The 12,118-nt window shown below is 38.3% G+C and overlaps 1 protein-coding gene across 1 annotated transcript in view; it reads left to right on the top strand.

The window, feature by feature from the left end:
* The window catches only part of Kcnd2 (potassium voltage-gated channel subfamily D member 2), a 499,347-nt gene that overhangs the window by 32,767 nt on the left and 454,462 nt on the right, over positions 1-12,118 (top strand). The window lies entirely within an intron of this gene.

Raw genomic sequence — 12,118 nt, 5'->3', positions numbered from 1 at the left:
AGTGGCAGGACGGGTTGAATAAATGTCACAGATTTGCTATGTGCGATTGTTCTTAAGACTAATTATGACCATGTGTATCTGCTTTGGTTTCTGAGAGAAGAATGAAATCTGGATTTGAATGACAGTAAGACTTCCTTTAGAGATTAATGCTGAACCAGAGAGATTCCTTGCCCTCTTGAAGAAGTAGATAATAATTATATTCATAGAGGTATATTAGATGTAAAAGTCAAAATTGCCAAGGCTGAACATTTTAGGTTTTAGCCAGGCTATTTTTAAGAAAGAGTCAGTGAAAAGAGGGCAGGTCCCACTGAGATAGGCTGGACCTGTCTTACAATGGTAGGTCCCCTTGATAAGAATACACCCCAAAGGGAAAATTGGCTTTTAAAGACGCATTTAGAAAAGATTCTCTTCACTAGGTTGACACCTTGAAATGGACTAAGTCTTGTTAGTAGGAAATTTTTAGCTTTCTAACTTCTGTATGTTGTGTCCAGAGACTATGAGGCAAATGATAAGGAAAGCTTCTAACTGAAGATGAACCCCGCAACAACAAGCACAAATGAACTGAAGGATGTGTCCAGAAGAAAAGAGCCAAAATGCACACAATATCTTGGAGCACCAGGCTTGTGATCTGATTGCTGGCTGGGTAGAAAGAGCGTTTGGGTTTTATTCACAAATAATGATAGGTTGTTTTCATTTTAACATTAAGTGAAGAATACTATTTTTCTTTAATATATAGTGACTGTGGGTACCTCTCAGGAGGAAGAAAACTTAATGGGAAACATATGCTATAATTACAGATCTTTAGGTTATTTTTATAGTAATGGATTCATTGCAAGATATACTAATTAATTTATAAACATTAATTATAGCTACAGTGAAATTTTTCATTATTGTTAAGAAACTTAACATTTATGTCCTCTCATATATTACAAGTTCACATAGATACTGATATTCTAATCAAGTTTTCCTTTAAGTAGCGAGGACTGACAGTCACACTTTTAAGTTGTCCCATGAAATAGATTTCTTACTTAAAAATTAAAATGAATGATGAATTTTAGGTTGGTATAAATTGATATTTTGTATGAATATATTTTATTCTAACCAACACAGTTGTAAAATATAGTTATTGGTTGCTTAAGGGCAAAAAAAAAAATCCCATAGACAAAAATACTAGGACCTCATGAAAATTATCATGTACCACGGAGAGCTAAATAAAATCTGAAGAAATGGAAGAGTGTGGTGGTGTCCATGAAGAAAGCACAACTCTCTTGGTTAAAGGGAACAAGAGAGTTTATTCTAGAGCCAAATCTAAGTAGCCATGGCCTGGGAACCTAGATTTAGGTTACTCCAAATTCTATATTTCAAGAGGAATGCAGTTTCATGGATTTTTACAGTTTTACAGAACAAAACCAGTTAGAAATCCAGAAAAATTTAAAATACACTGGTGAGTACATCAGCGAGGTGGTTACAGCAAGTTGGGTGAATCTCTCCTATGGAGCTCAGATTCTACACCATGCATTCTTAGCTTCGTGGCTGGTGAAAGGTGGTGGCCTGTTAATAGATTCTGAAAGCTTTTGATCTATTAGTTACGGGATTTTAGTTCTGACACAGAGGTGACCAAGGAATAGGGCTGTTCAGGGGGCTAAAGCCCTTGGGTTTGCAACATTCCAACATTGCCACATCGCTGTAATTCTAATTTGTCACTCAGTCTCTTCAGACACAGCCTCTTTCCAGGAATTCTTGCTGTCGGTGCTGTACACCTGAAATCCCAGGTTCATGGGAAGCTGAAGCAGGAGGATTGAAAGTTCAAGGCCAGCCTCTGCTGCAGAGTGAGTTCAAGGACAGGGTGCACAATATATTGAGACATTGTTCTAAACAAACAAACAAAAAAATGAAACTGAACAAAACAACAAGTAAATCACAAAATTAAAATATATAGCTTAGTGGTATTGTGCAGCCTAACATGTATGAACCCTTATTTCAATCATTAGGACTGATACATAATAAAAGACAAAAGCTCTGTTGAAAAGTCTCTGGAACATGGCTTCTACATAGAATTTAAGCAATATCACATAACAAACAATAACTAAAATTTTCTGTAATGTTAACTATGGGCTAAATTGTTGTTTAAATGTTTTTACTAAATTACCAAATTTAATGCTTATAACAAGCTTCCAAAGGAGGATGGTATTATTATTTTTCTTATTATTTTACATAATCTTGTGCCACTCCAGTTTGTAGACAGGAACATGAAGACATTAGCATGTTTTCCCACAATGCATGGGAAAATGAACCAACCACAACAGGTATTATCCTCAGTGGGGAAATGAAGTCGAATTTTTGTTAAGATGAATGGGAAAATTTTCCTGTAATACTGACTGAAGAAAGATTTATAAGTCTTTAAGCATCTTAAAGTGCTTAAAGTCTTAACAAACTGGATTGTTTTCCTCCAAACCCATTTATTCTGGATCTATCTACTTTCTTTATAATAAACACTATGAAAATTGCCACCCTGTTGGATGATGCATTAGGGCAGCCCAATTTTTAAGCAGGTTTAATGTTTGTAAAACTCTGAACTATTATTTCAACCAGACCATTGCTGTGTAGACTGTTTGAACTTTCTCAACTCAAAAAGTTTCTGTGAGCTATGCAGTTAAAGTTGGCATTGGTTTGAGCCAATTTTTAGGTAGATAATGTAAGTTGAATGTACCTGTAATTAGTTAACTAATCAGTTAACAAAAATGAAAAGCTATATGCTGCCATCATATTGGACACGGCATCAGAGTAACAGAAATCAGAGGAATGAAATTGGTTAACTACATGAAGATTTGTATCAAGAAGGATATTTATTGTCATACATAGTATTTTGTATCAAGGCTTTATATACTCTATAAATACAAATTGAGCTTTTTTTGTCACAAACTAGGATGCCACATCACAGTGAAATACACATTTGAGATGAGTGAGGCTGTAATCTTCTCAATCATGTATCTTTATATACAGTATATAATGCACAGAGCTATTTACTTAACTGAAACATCCATTGTACTAAAATCACTACTAAAGATTTTCTACAAACTTGACCTACTTCTGTAACCCCAGCTTTTAATTTCATACCAGATAATATGGTATGTTTCTTGTTAGAACTCCTGTGGAGACTGTATTTCAATATCTGCTCTTGGAACTTTGTCAGTGATCTTATGGGCTCACTTTAACCGTCCCTTGTCCTAAGCCTGTTCATCAGAATGAATTATGAATTGATGGAACTCGTGTAGTTTCTAGAGTTTAACTAGTCTAATATTCTTATTATGTGTGTAAGTATAATGTGGTCTATCAACGTGCAGTCATCCCTGCAAGGTCATACAGCTGATGAGAGGCAGAAATGGACTTGGCAACAACACATTGGAAACTCAGTCCCATTTCCTGTGTGAGTCCCCAAACTCACACAGCACTCCATTCCTGTGGCTACATGTAATACAACTCAGAGTTCTTTTGAAAATGAATTGTACTCTGTGTGGCTAATAGTTGCTATAAAACAAAGATGGGGGATGATTATTACAAGTCAATGTGGCTAGAAAAACTAGTCCACAACATTTTCATAGATCACAACACAGAGAAATGGAAAAAAATTGCTTCATAAAGGTAAATACTGAGCATCCTTTTTCAGGGTATAGTTGGATGAGTTCTGATCCTTTCCTCCATACACCCTCCACAAACCCTCAGATCTAGCCCAGGTCCTACATCCTGCTTTCCAGCACAATCTGGCCCCCTTTTCTGGTCCATCCTCAATCTCTAGGCTTTATTTTAGACACACTTGTCTGTGGTGGTATTGTGTTCCCCAAAATATTGTACACCCTAATAAACTTATCTGGGGTTAGAGACAAAACAGCCACAATATTAAACATAGAAGTTAGGCAGTGATAGCACACGCCTTTAATTCTAATATTCCAGAGGCAGAAATCCATGTGTTCAAGGAATACAGCCAGGCATGGTGACATACCCCTTTAATCTCAGAAAGCAAGCCTTTAATCCCAGGGAGTGATGGTAGAAAGCAGAAAGGTACATAAGGCGTGAGGATCAGAAACTAGAAGCATTTGGCTGGTTAAGCATTCAAGGCTTTCGAGCAGCAGTTCAGCTGAGAGCCACTGAGATGAGGACACAGAGGCTTCCAGTCTGAGGGAACAAGATCAGGTGAGGAACTGGTGAGGTGAGGTGGCTGTGGCTTGTTCTGCTTCTCTGATCTTCCAGCTTTACCCCAATACCTGGCTCCAGGTTTGATTTTATTAATAAGACCTTCTAAGATTCCTGCTATACTTCTCTGCTTCAGGTCTACAGGCCCCTTCCATACCTCATCCAACCTCTCTACCAGCCACATCCTGCACATCTTTTTTCAAGGTTTAGCATGTGAGTCTGCCTGATTCTCCCAGCCTTGCACCTGCTCCAAAGCTCCTAATCTACCTAAAACTTAAAATTTGAGCCATGATGCCTGTCTTGCACAGCACACCAGACCTCTGTGCCCACCTGACTTCATTTCTCACAAGCCCTCTCTAGCCTGTAGACTCAACCAGAGCTGCATATCTTCCAACTTGCCTTGTCCACAGCAGACACAAAACTAACAGAAGAGATTCCTGTACCTAGATCTCTTTGCAACATACATACAGTATGAAAGATTGAGAGGATTGCTGCAGGATTTTAGAAAGATTAGGTCAAGAGATGTATTCCTATAGTTATAATCATAGCCATAGTTGTAAAGACACCAAATCTTGCATCTGCACACAGTGAAGCAAGGAACTGAGGTCCTTTGAGCAAAGTATTACAGAATAGTATTTCCAAAAAGAGTCACTATTTTTTTTGGGGGGGCGGGGGAAGAGGTTTATGGTTAAAGCTAAAAATCATGAAATGCTAATTCCCTCAAAGTCAGAAAAGACACTTTATAGTATGTGTGCTTCTTCCTAGACACATTGTCTCAAGTTGTTTCAAAAAGTTTCCAAAGTTGCACATAAAAGATGAGCTTAGTGACTGTTTCTAAATACTCTCTCTTACAAGAACAACAATGTTTATTTGGGAATGACTAAGGAAGTTGCTTTAAAAAGCAGCTTCTCTTTGAATATTCTAAGATTTATAACTATTTTCAAGGATATTGATCTGATCAACAAGAAGTATAGTAGGACCCTTTGCATTACAATTTTGTTGTTGGAAGGATTAAATATCATCATACGTACCACAGAATCAAATACAAAGTGTAGATAAGGACTTGATTTCCATAACTTTTAGTTGTGGGTTGCATGGTCCTGAGCTGTACTATTCATAGGGCTTTAGACATCTACCTTCCAGAGATATTCTGAAGTGGTTTGACAAATTAAATTTGTCTTTGCAAAGAATGAGAATGCTAATTACCATGTGATCCTCTGTGTCAGTCTGTAGCCTATAAAGCAGAAGTGGGCACTGCTTTCAGGGATGTTTGCTTTTAATTTATCCCTCTCACATATATTGAATTATATATAAAGCATGTCTACTCAATCATAACATAAAGACTGATGATTTTAACACATTTTCAGGTAAGGTGTGCTCAGCCTTTTGAAACAAGTTTCTTAGTGATGCAAAGAACAAACTGAATTGCATCTTTTCTTTGAGACTCTTAGAAAGAGACCTACATCAGAGCTTTGTGAGAATAGCCACTAGACAAGTGACACCAGCATTTCCTGGTGCTGTAATGAGGAACTGTGTTTTCCTGGAAATCTTTGGTTAGAGATTTGATCCTTAGCCTGGTGCTATCATAAGATGATAGGGCATTTGCTGTGGGATGTTCTGTATGTCCTGTGAGAAGCCCATTTTTGGGTTCCTTGTGGCTTTACCCAGCAGGTCCGCATAGAGGATGATTAGGACCCTGGGCCTGAGTGCAGGTGTCTGAGATGGTCTGCACTTGGCTGTGCTGGGGGACGGTCTGTGTGTCAAGTTGCTCTGATTGGTCAATAAATAAAACACTGACTGGCCAGTGGCTAGGCAGGAAGTATAGGTGGGACTAACAGAGAGGAGAAATAAAAGAACAGGAAGGCAGAAGGAGACACTGCTAGCCACTGACAGGACAAGCAACATGTAAAGATGCTGGTAAGCCACGAGCCACATGGCAAGGTATATATGGAAATGGATTAATTTAAGCTATAAGAACAGTTAGCAAGAAGCCTGCCATGGCCATACAGTTTGTAAGCAATATAAGTCTCTGTGTTTACTTGGTTGGGTCTGAGTGGCTGTGGGACTGGCGGGTGACAAAGATTTGTCCTGACTGTGGGCAAGGCAGGAAAACTCTAGCTACAGGCATTGAAGAGCTGGAGCTAGGTAGAAACATGTTAGGTCATTAAGACATATGCTTTAAGCGGGCATTGCACCTGGCCTCTTGTGTTCTGCTTTTGTTTTCTGGCTACCATGAAGTGATCAACTAACATAGCTGTATGCTCCTGTCTTGATGTACCAACTCCTCCAACACAGGACACAAAACAGCAGACCAGCTGACTCTTCACTAACTCTCCTCCACTTGTGAGCCAAAGTAAGCCTTGCTGATGTTCCAAGTGATTGGTCTGCAGTGCTCAGTGCAGTGGTGGAAAGCTGGGTAACATACCTGTGAACTTGTTAGAAATGCTAACCCACATGTTCTAGACAGACTGTCATAAGCTTCTGAGGTGGAACCTATCAATCTACACTCAAGGTACTCAGCTTATTCTGAGGACAGTTAAGGTGAAAAGGCGCTGACATAGTGTGGAAACTCCCTCCTCCTTTCTCTTACTCTGTCCTCCCCTTTCATCCTCATCCTTCACTTTCTTAACCTTCCCTTCCTCCATTGCTCTCTTTCCATCCTTCCCTTTCTGTTCTCGGTTTTCTCAACTACTGTGAACGAGAGATTGAAACCAGTCACTGCATTATTATCGAACTAGAGAGGCTGACTGATTTGAGGGACTTATCTTGTTGCAAGGAAGAAAGGATATATAACACCAAGTACATCTGTTTTACTGGGGCCAGAAATGCTAAGATGTTGGAATGCTCTTGAAGAAACCACCTTCTATTGTCAATACTGTCGTCCTTGGAGACATTCTTTCTCTGAATATAATAGAATTTCAAAGCTTTCTGATTTAATCTTCCATGCTTCACATCCAGATGCTGTTCTATTCTAGGTGAAAGATTGCTATTTCTTCATTATTAAAGAAGGAATTGTATCTTCCTAGCTATAATTAGTTATTTCAGCCTTCACATCAAAAGGGTAGTAATTTTCTGAACCGGAGCTTTGCAGAGTATCAAGAAAATAATTTGGAATGTCTTTTTCTAAGCATGAAAATTGTGAGGCTGTAAGTTTAAGCTATTCAGTTGAAAAAAAAGTCTAAGCTCTGCCAGAGATAAAAACATATACTTTGTGTTTTGTCTCTTGTTGTACTTATTATACATCTGTGATAAATTATTTCACCCAAAGGCTGCATGAGTTGTTAAGATACAATATAAAGTGAAAAACTAGATAACGTGGCATGTGATGAAATTAAGCAGGTGTTATATCCTCTGTTTGTTTGTAATCCTAAGGAAGACTTGGCTGAGCCTTACTACCTATCTTTTGACTTCTTAAGTCAGTATTTTCTACATTGATCAGCAATGTTTTATTTCTCAGTGCCTTTGCAGAGCCTTTGGGTCCCGCCTAGACTTTTAAACTTTCCAAAATATTTCTTCTCTGGATTTCTCTATTGAAATCTCATTACACCACTAAATAGAACCAAGCACCACAGAAGTTTCCCCAGAGGGATTCTGTAGAATTACAGTCTTTGCAAACACTCAGCAGTCAATTTGGTTATTGCTAACTAAGCTTTTTTTTTGCTGAATGGGGCTTTTAAGGATCCATCTACTGGGGCAGTCCAGTTTTTGAGGCTCTCCAGCCCTTCTTGTCACCTTTTACCTTTGACTGGGTCTTGGACTCCAGAATAATGATATAAACCCTTAGGTATGGAGGAATGTGGCTTTACAGTAGAGTTACTTGAATATCTTTGAGATGACAGAACATCCGATAGCAGTTAGCAAGCCCACAGTACAGGGCAAATATTACATTCCTTTCATTCCTGACTTTCTTCTCATAGTTCATCAAACAACAATTGTGTCCTTTTGCTTAATTTAAATAACCATGTGCTTTGCAGTTTATATCCGTGTTGCCTTTGCTGTGAAATGTCACTTAGACAGTGCCTTACAAATTTTCACGTGGTGGCATGTGCTAGAGAGAGGGAGATGGCTCAGCAGTTGTGCACACTTACTGCTCTTGCGCGGGACCTCAGTTCAGTTCCAGCACCCACACAGTGGCTCAGAACGGTGTACAACAACAGTTTCTGGGGATCCATTTCCTTCTTCTGACCTCCATGGACAACAGGCCCACTCATGATGTACAGATACATGAGGAAAGGGAAAACACTAGTATACATAACATGAAATAAATACATCTTTAAAAGTCAGAAACTTTATACATAGCTCTTTCAGTCAACTAGTGGTATTTGTATTCCCAAACCAACTATGTTTTTTTTTTCCAAAATGTTAATACCTTTTATTTATTTTTTCCTATTTTTATTTAATTTTTTTTTATTCATTTTTACATACCAACTACTGATTCCTCTCTCATCCATTCTCCCACTCCTACCAACCTTCCCTAATCCCCCCATACCCCTCATCCTTTCCTCCTAAAGGGTAAGTTCTCCCATCAGGGGACAGCAAAGCCTGGTACATTCAGTTGAGGCATGACCGAGCCCTTACCCCTGCATCAAGGCTGAGCAAGGCATCCCACCATAGGTAATGGGATCCAGAAACCCAATTCATGCATCAGGGATAGATCCTGATCCCACTGCCAGGGGCCCCGAAAACAGACCCAGCTACACAACTGTCTCCCATATGCAGAGGGTCTAGTCCTTACCAATGCAGGTTTCACAGCTGTTGGTCTAAAGTTCATGAGTTCCAATGAGCTTGGTTCAGTTGTCTCTGTAGATTTCCCCATCATGATCTTGACCTCCCCTTGCTTGTATAATCCCTCTTCCCTCTCTATGACTGGACTCAAGGAGCTCAGCCTAGTGTATGGTTGTGGATCTCTGCATCTGCTTCCATGAGTTACTGGATGAAGGCTCGATGATGGCAGGGTATTCACCAATCTGATTACATGGGTAGGCCATTTCAAGCACCCTCACCACTATTGCTAGAAGTCTAAACTGGGGTTGTTCTTGTGGATTCCTGGGAATTTCCCTAGCACCAGGTTTCTCCCTTACCGAATAATATCTCTCTCTATCAAGATATCTCTTTCATTGCTCTTCCACTCTGTCCCTCCCCCAGCTCGACCAACCCATTCCCTCATGTTCTCATCCCCTATCCCCTCCCCTATATTCCCCCCCATCCTCAGTTTACTCATCAGGATCTCCTCTGTTTCCCCTTTCCCAGGGTGATGCATGTGTCCATCTTAGGGTCTTCCTTGTTTCCTAGCTTCTTTGGAGCTGTGGGTTGTAGTCTGGTTATCCTTTGCTTTACATCCAGTATCCACTTATGAGTGAGAATATATCATGTTTGTCTTTCTGAGTCTGAGTTACCTCCCTCAGGATGGTATTTTCTAGTTTCATTCATTTGCCTGCAAATTTCATGATGTCATTGGTTTTCTCTGCTGAGTAGTACTCCATTGTGTATATGTACCACATTTTCTTTATCCATCCTTTGGTTGAGGGACATCTAGGTTACTTCCAGGTTCTGGCTATTATGAAAAATGCTGCTATGAACATACCAATTATGTTTTTTTAATTGCTTATTTTTGAACGCTGATTTTTAGCCTTTGAACTTTTATGAAAACTTGTTTGAGGAAAACATTAAATCTATTTGATGAGTGAAGTTTTCAGCAATTTAAGTTATAAACAAACCAGTAAAGTTTAGCAGGCAGTAAAGAAAGGAAGCTGAGATATTACAAAACACATGCCAGTTACAGTGTTCTTATAGGTGCCCTTTAAGACTGTTCACTGGGGAGTCTTCTTACCATTCTTGAAATGATGATTCATTGGGACAGTATCTCTAACCCTTTAAGCACATGTGTTCAATTACTTAATAATTGTCAGATTCCTCAAAAACATTCTCTAAGAAATTCGACATTTATTTTCAAAGAATAATATACCTTCTGAATCTTTTCTGTGTGTTTCTAAACCTCCTCCCTTTCTCCAGGAAATTACAAGATGTGGTAGGCAAAATAATGTCAAAGCTTGGGAGAAACACAGGGGGGGGGGGAAAGAGATTGGGGTTGGACAGTCAGAGAAATAGAGTGTTTTCAGAACACTCATTACGGTGCTACTGTTGAGCTGGGCAGGAGTGGCGCATGCCTTCAATCCCAGCACTCGGGAGGCAGAGGTAAGTGGATCTCTGTGAGTTCAAGGCCAGCCTGGACTACAGAGTGACTTCCAGAGCCAGAGCTGTTACACAGAGAAACTGTGTCTGGAAAAACAAAACAAAAACAAAACGAACAACAAAATCAATGCCAGAAAGTACAGGTACAAATAAATTTAAAACAATCACATTTTAGAAATGTATTTTGCTTCCAAATTAGTAGCAACTGCAGAAAATTGAGAGAGTAAAACTCTGAAAAATAAAGGTACTGATGCTTACCTGAATAACAAAATAGTGTAGTTGTAGATGGAAGGTGGAATTGGGAAACCTCTCAGGTATTTCTGCCTCCAAAATAAGACTCGTGAACCTGATACTTTAGATGCCTTGGATACTGCACATAGAGAAAATAAAACAGTGGTTTCTAAATTATTTTAAGGACCAAGCAATTTTAACCATGTTTATTGTTTATATTTCAGGCTATCTGCAAAACATAAAATAATGGGTTATAATAGTTAACATTTTATTAAAATGATGGTCTATTACTAGCTGAATTTTAAAGTAAGCTAGGTGCATGTTACTAACCATTTTATTAAATAAATTTTATAGAGATACTAATTATCACATATGAAGAAACTGTTAGTCAAAACAAACTTTGTGTGTTCTATACACTCATAAGAAATGCTTATCTTCACCATTTCTTGAAAGCATGCTGACTACAGCTAACCTATCAATGCAGTGCTGTGTTTCCTGTGTAGTTGATTATAGCTACTTCAGGGGTTTGCACAAGTGACATATTAGCATTCTTGAATATGTATGAAATCCAAGGGACTACTGTTGGTACATAAATAATAGTCAGTACTAAAATTTGTGACATATGGACTTATAGACAATCAATGTTTTACATTCTTGTCTGTTGTACAAATTGTAAATCTGTGTTACCACTCTCGCCTGACCCCAAATAAAGGAAAGATGGAATTCTGTGTGGAAATTAAAATGCAATTCAAACATTGAAACAAGGAGTACTAGGACTAGAAGATTTGGTTGTTCTGAACTTTTGATCAAAGTCAAACATATTCATAGGCTTGTTTAACCAATGTTCTGCTTAAGATTGGAAAAAGATTCCTATGTATGATATGAAAGGTTTCATTTTTTTCCAGGAAATATTTTTCAAAATCAGATTTTATTCTGTCCTGCACTAAACCTGTCTGCCCTCATCATTACAGGAAGGAGATGAAACTTACACAGAGATAAGAGAGTCCTCTGTATATGACTGTTTTTTTCTTAGTACTTTCCTTTGCTTTTGTTTTGTTCTGAATGAGTTTGGAATGATTAGCACAAAGTGAATGCTTTTATTTTCTTTAGAAAATTATAAGACAGAATTTTGGTGTTTTTTTTTTTTTTTAAACACTGTGAAAAAATGCATGCAGAATTGGGAATGCTGATGTACCTTAACCTCTGTTGAGCTATTGACTCCTTGTAACTTGAATCAAAAATGATGGATCACAGTGCCTTCATAATATTTGGTTAAGAACTACACAAGTAAAATTTATTTCTTCTCTTCTTTAAAAATGTGGTCCTAAGGCAAGACCAGTGAGTGTTTATTGTAAGGTTTAAAGAATGAGATGGGAAATTAATGGGCAGTGGTAAATGACTCAATAGAACAGATAAAGTAAGAAAGGACGACCTGTAATAGGGACCTGGGCACATTTTGTATTTTTTTCAATTCATGAGAAGAGAAGATTTTAAAGGTCTTTGA

Source organism: Peromyscus leucopus, chromosome 3, assembly GCF_004664715.2.
Source record: "Peromyscus leucopus breed LL Stock chromosome 3, UCI_PerLeu_2.1, whole genome shotgun sequence".
Classification (NCBI taxonomy): Eukaryota; Metazoa; Chordata; class Mammalia; order Rodentia; family Cricetidae; genus Peromyscus; species Peromyscus leucopus.
The sequence above is the reverse complement of the archived record's forward strand: the minus strand, read 5'-3'. Positions and strand labels throughout refer to the sequence as shown.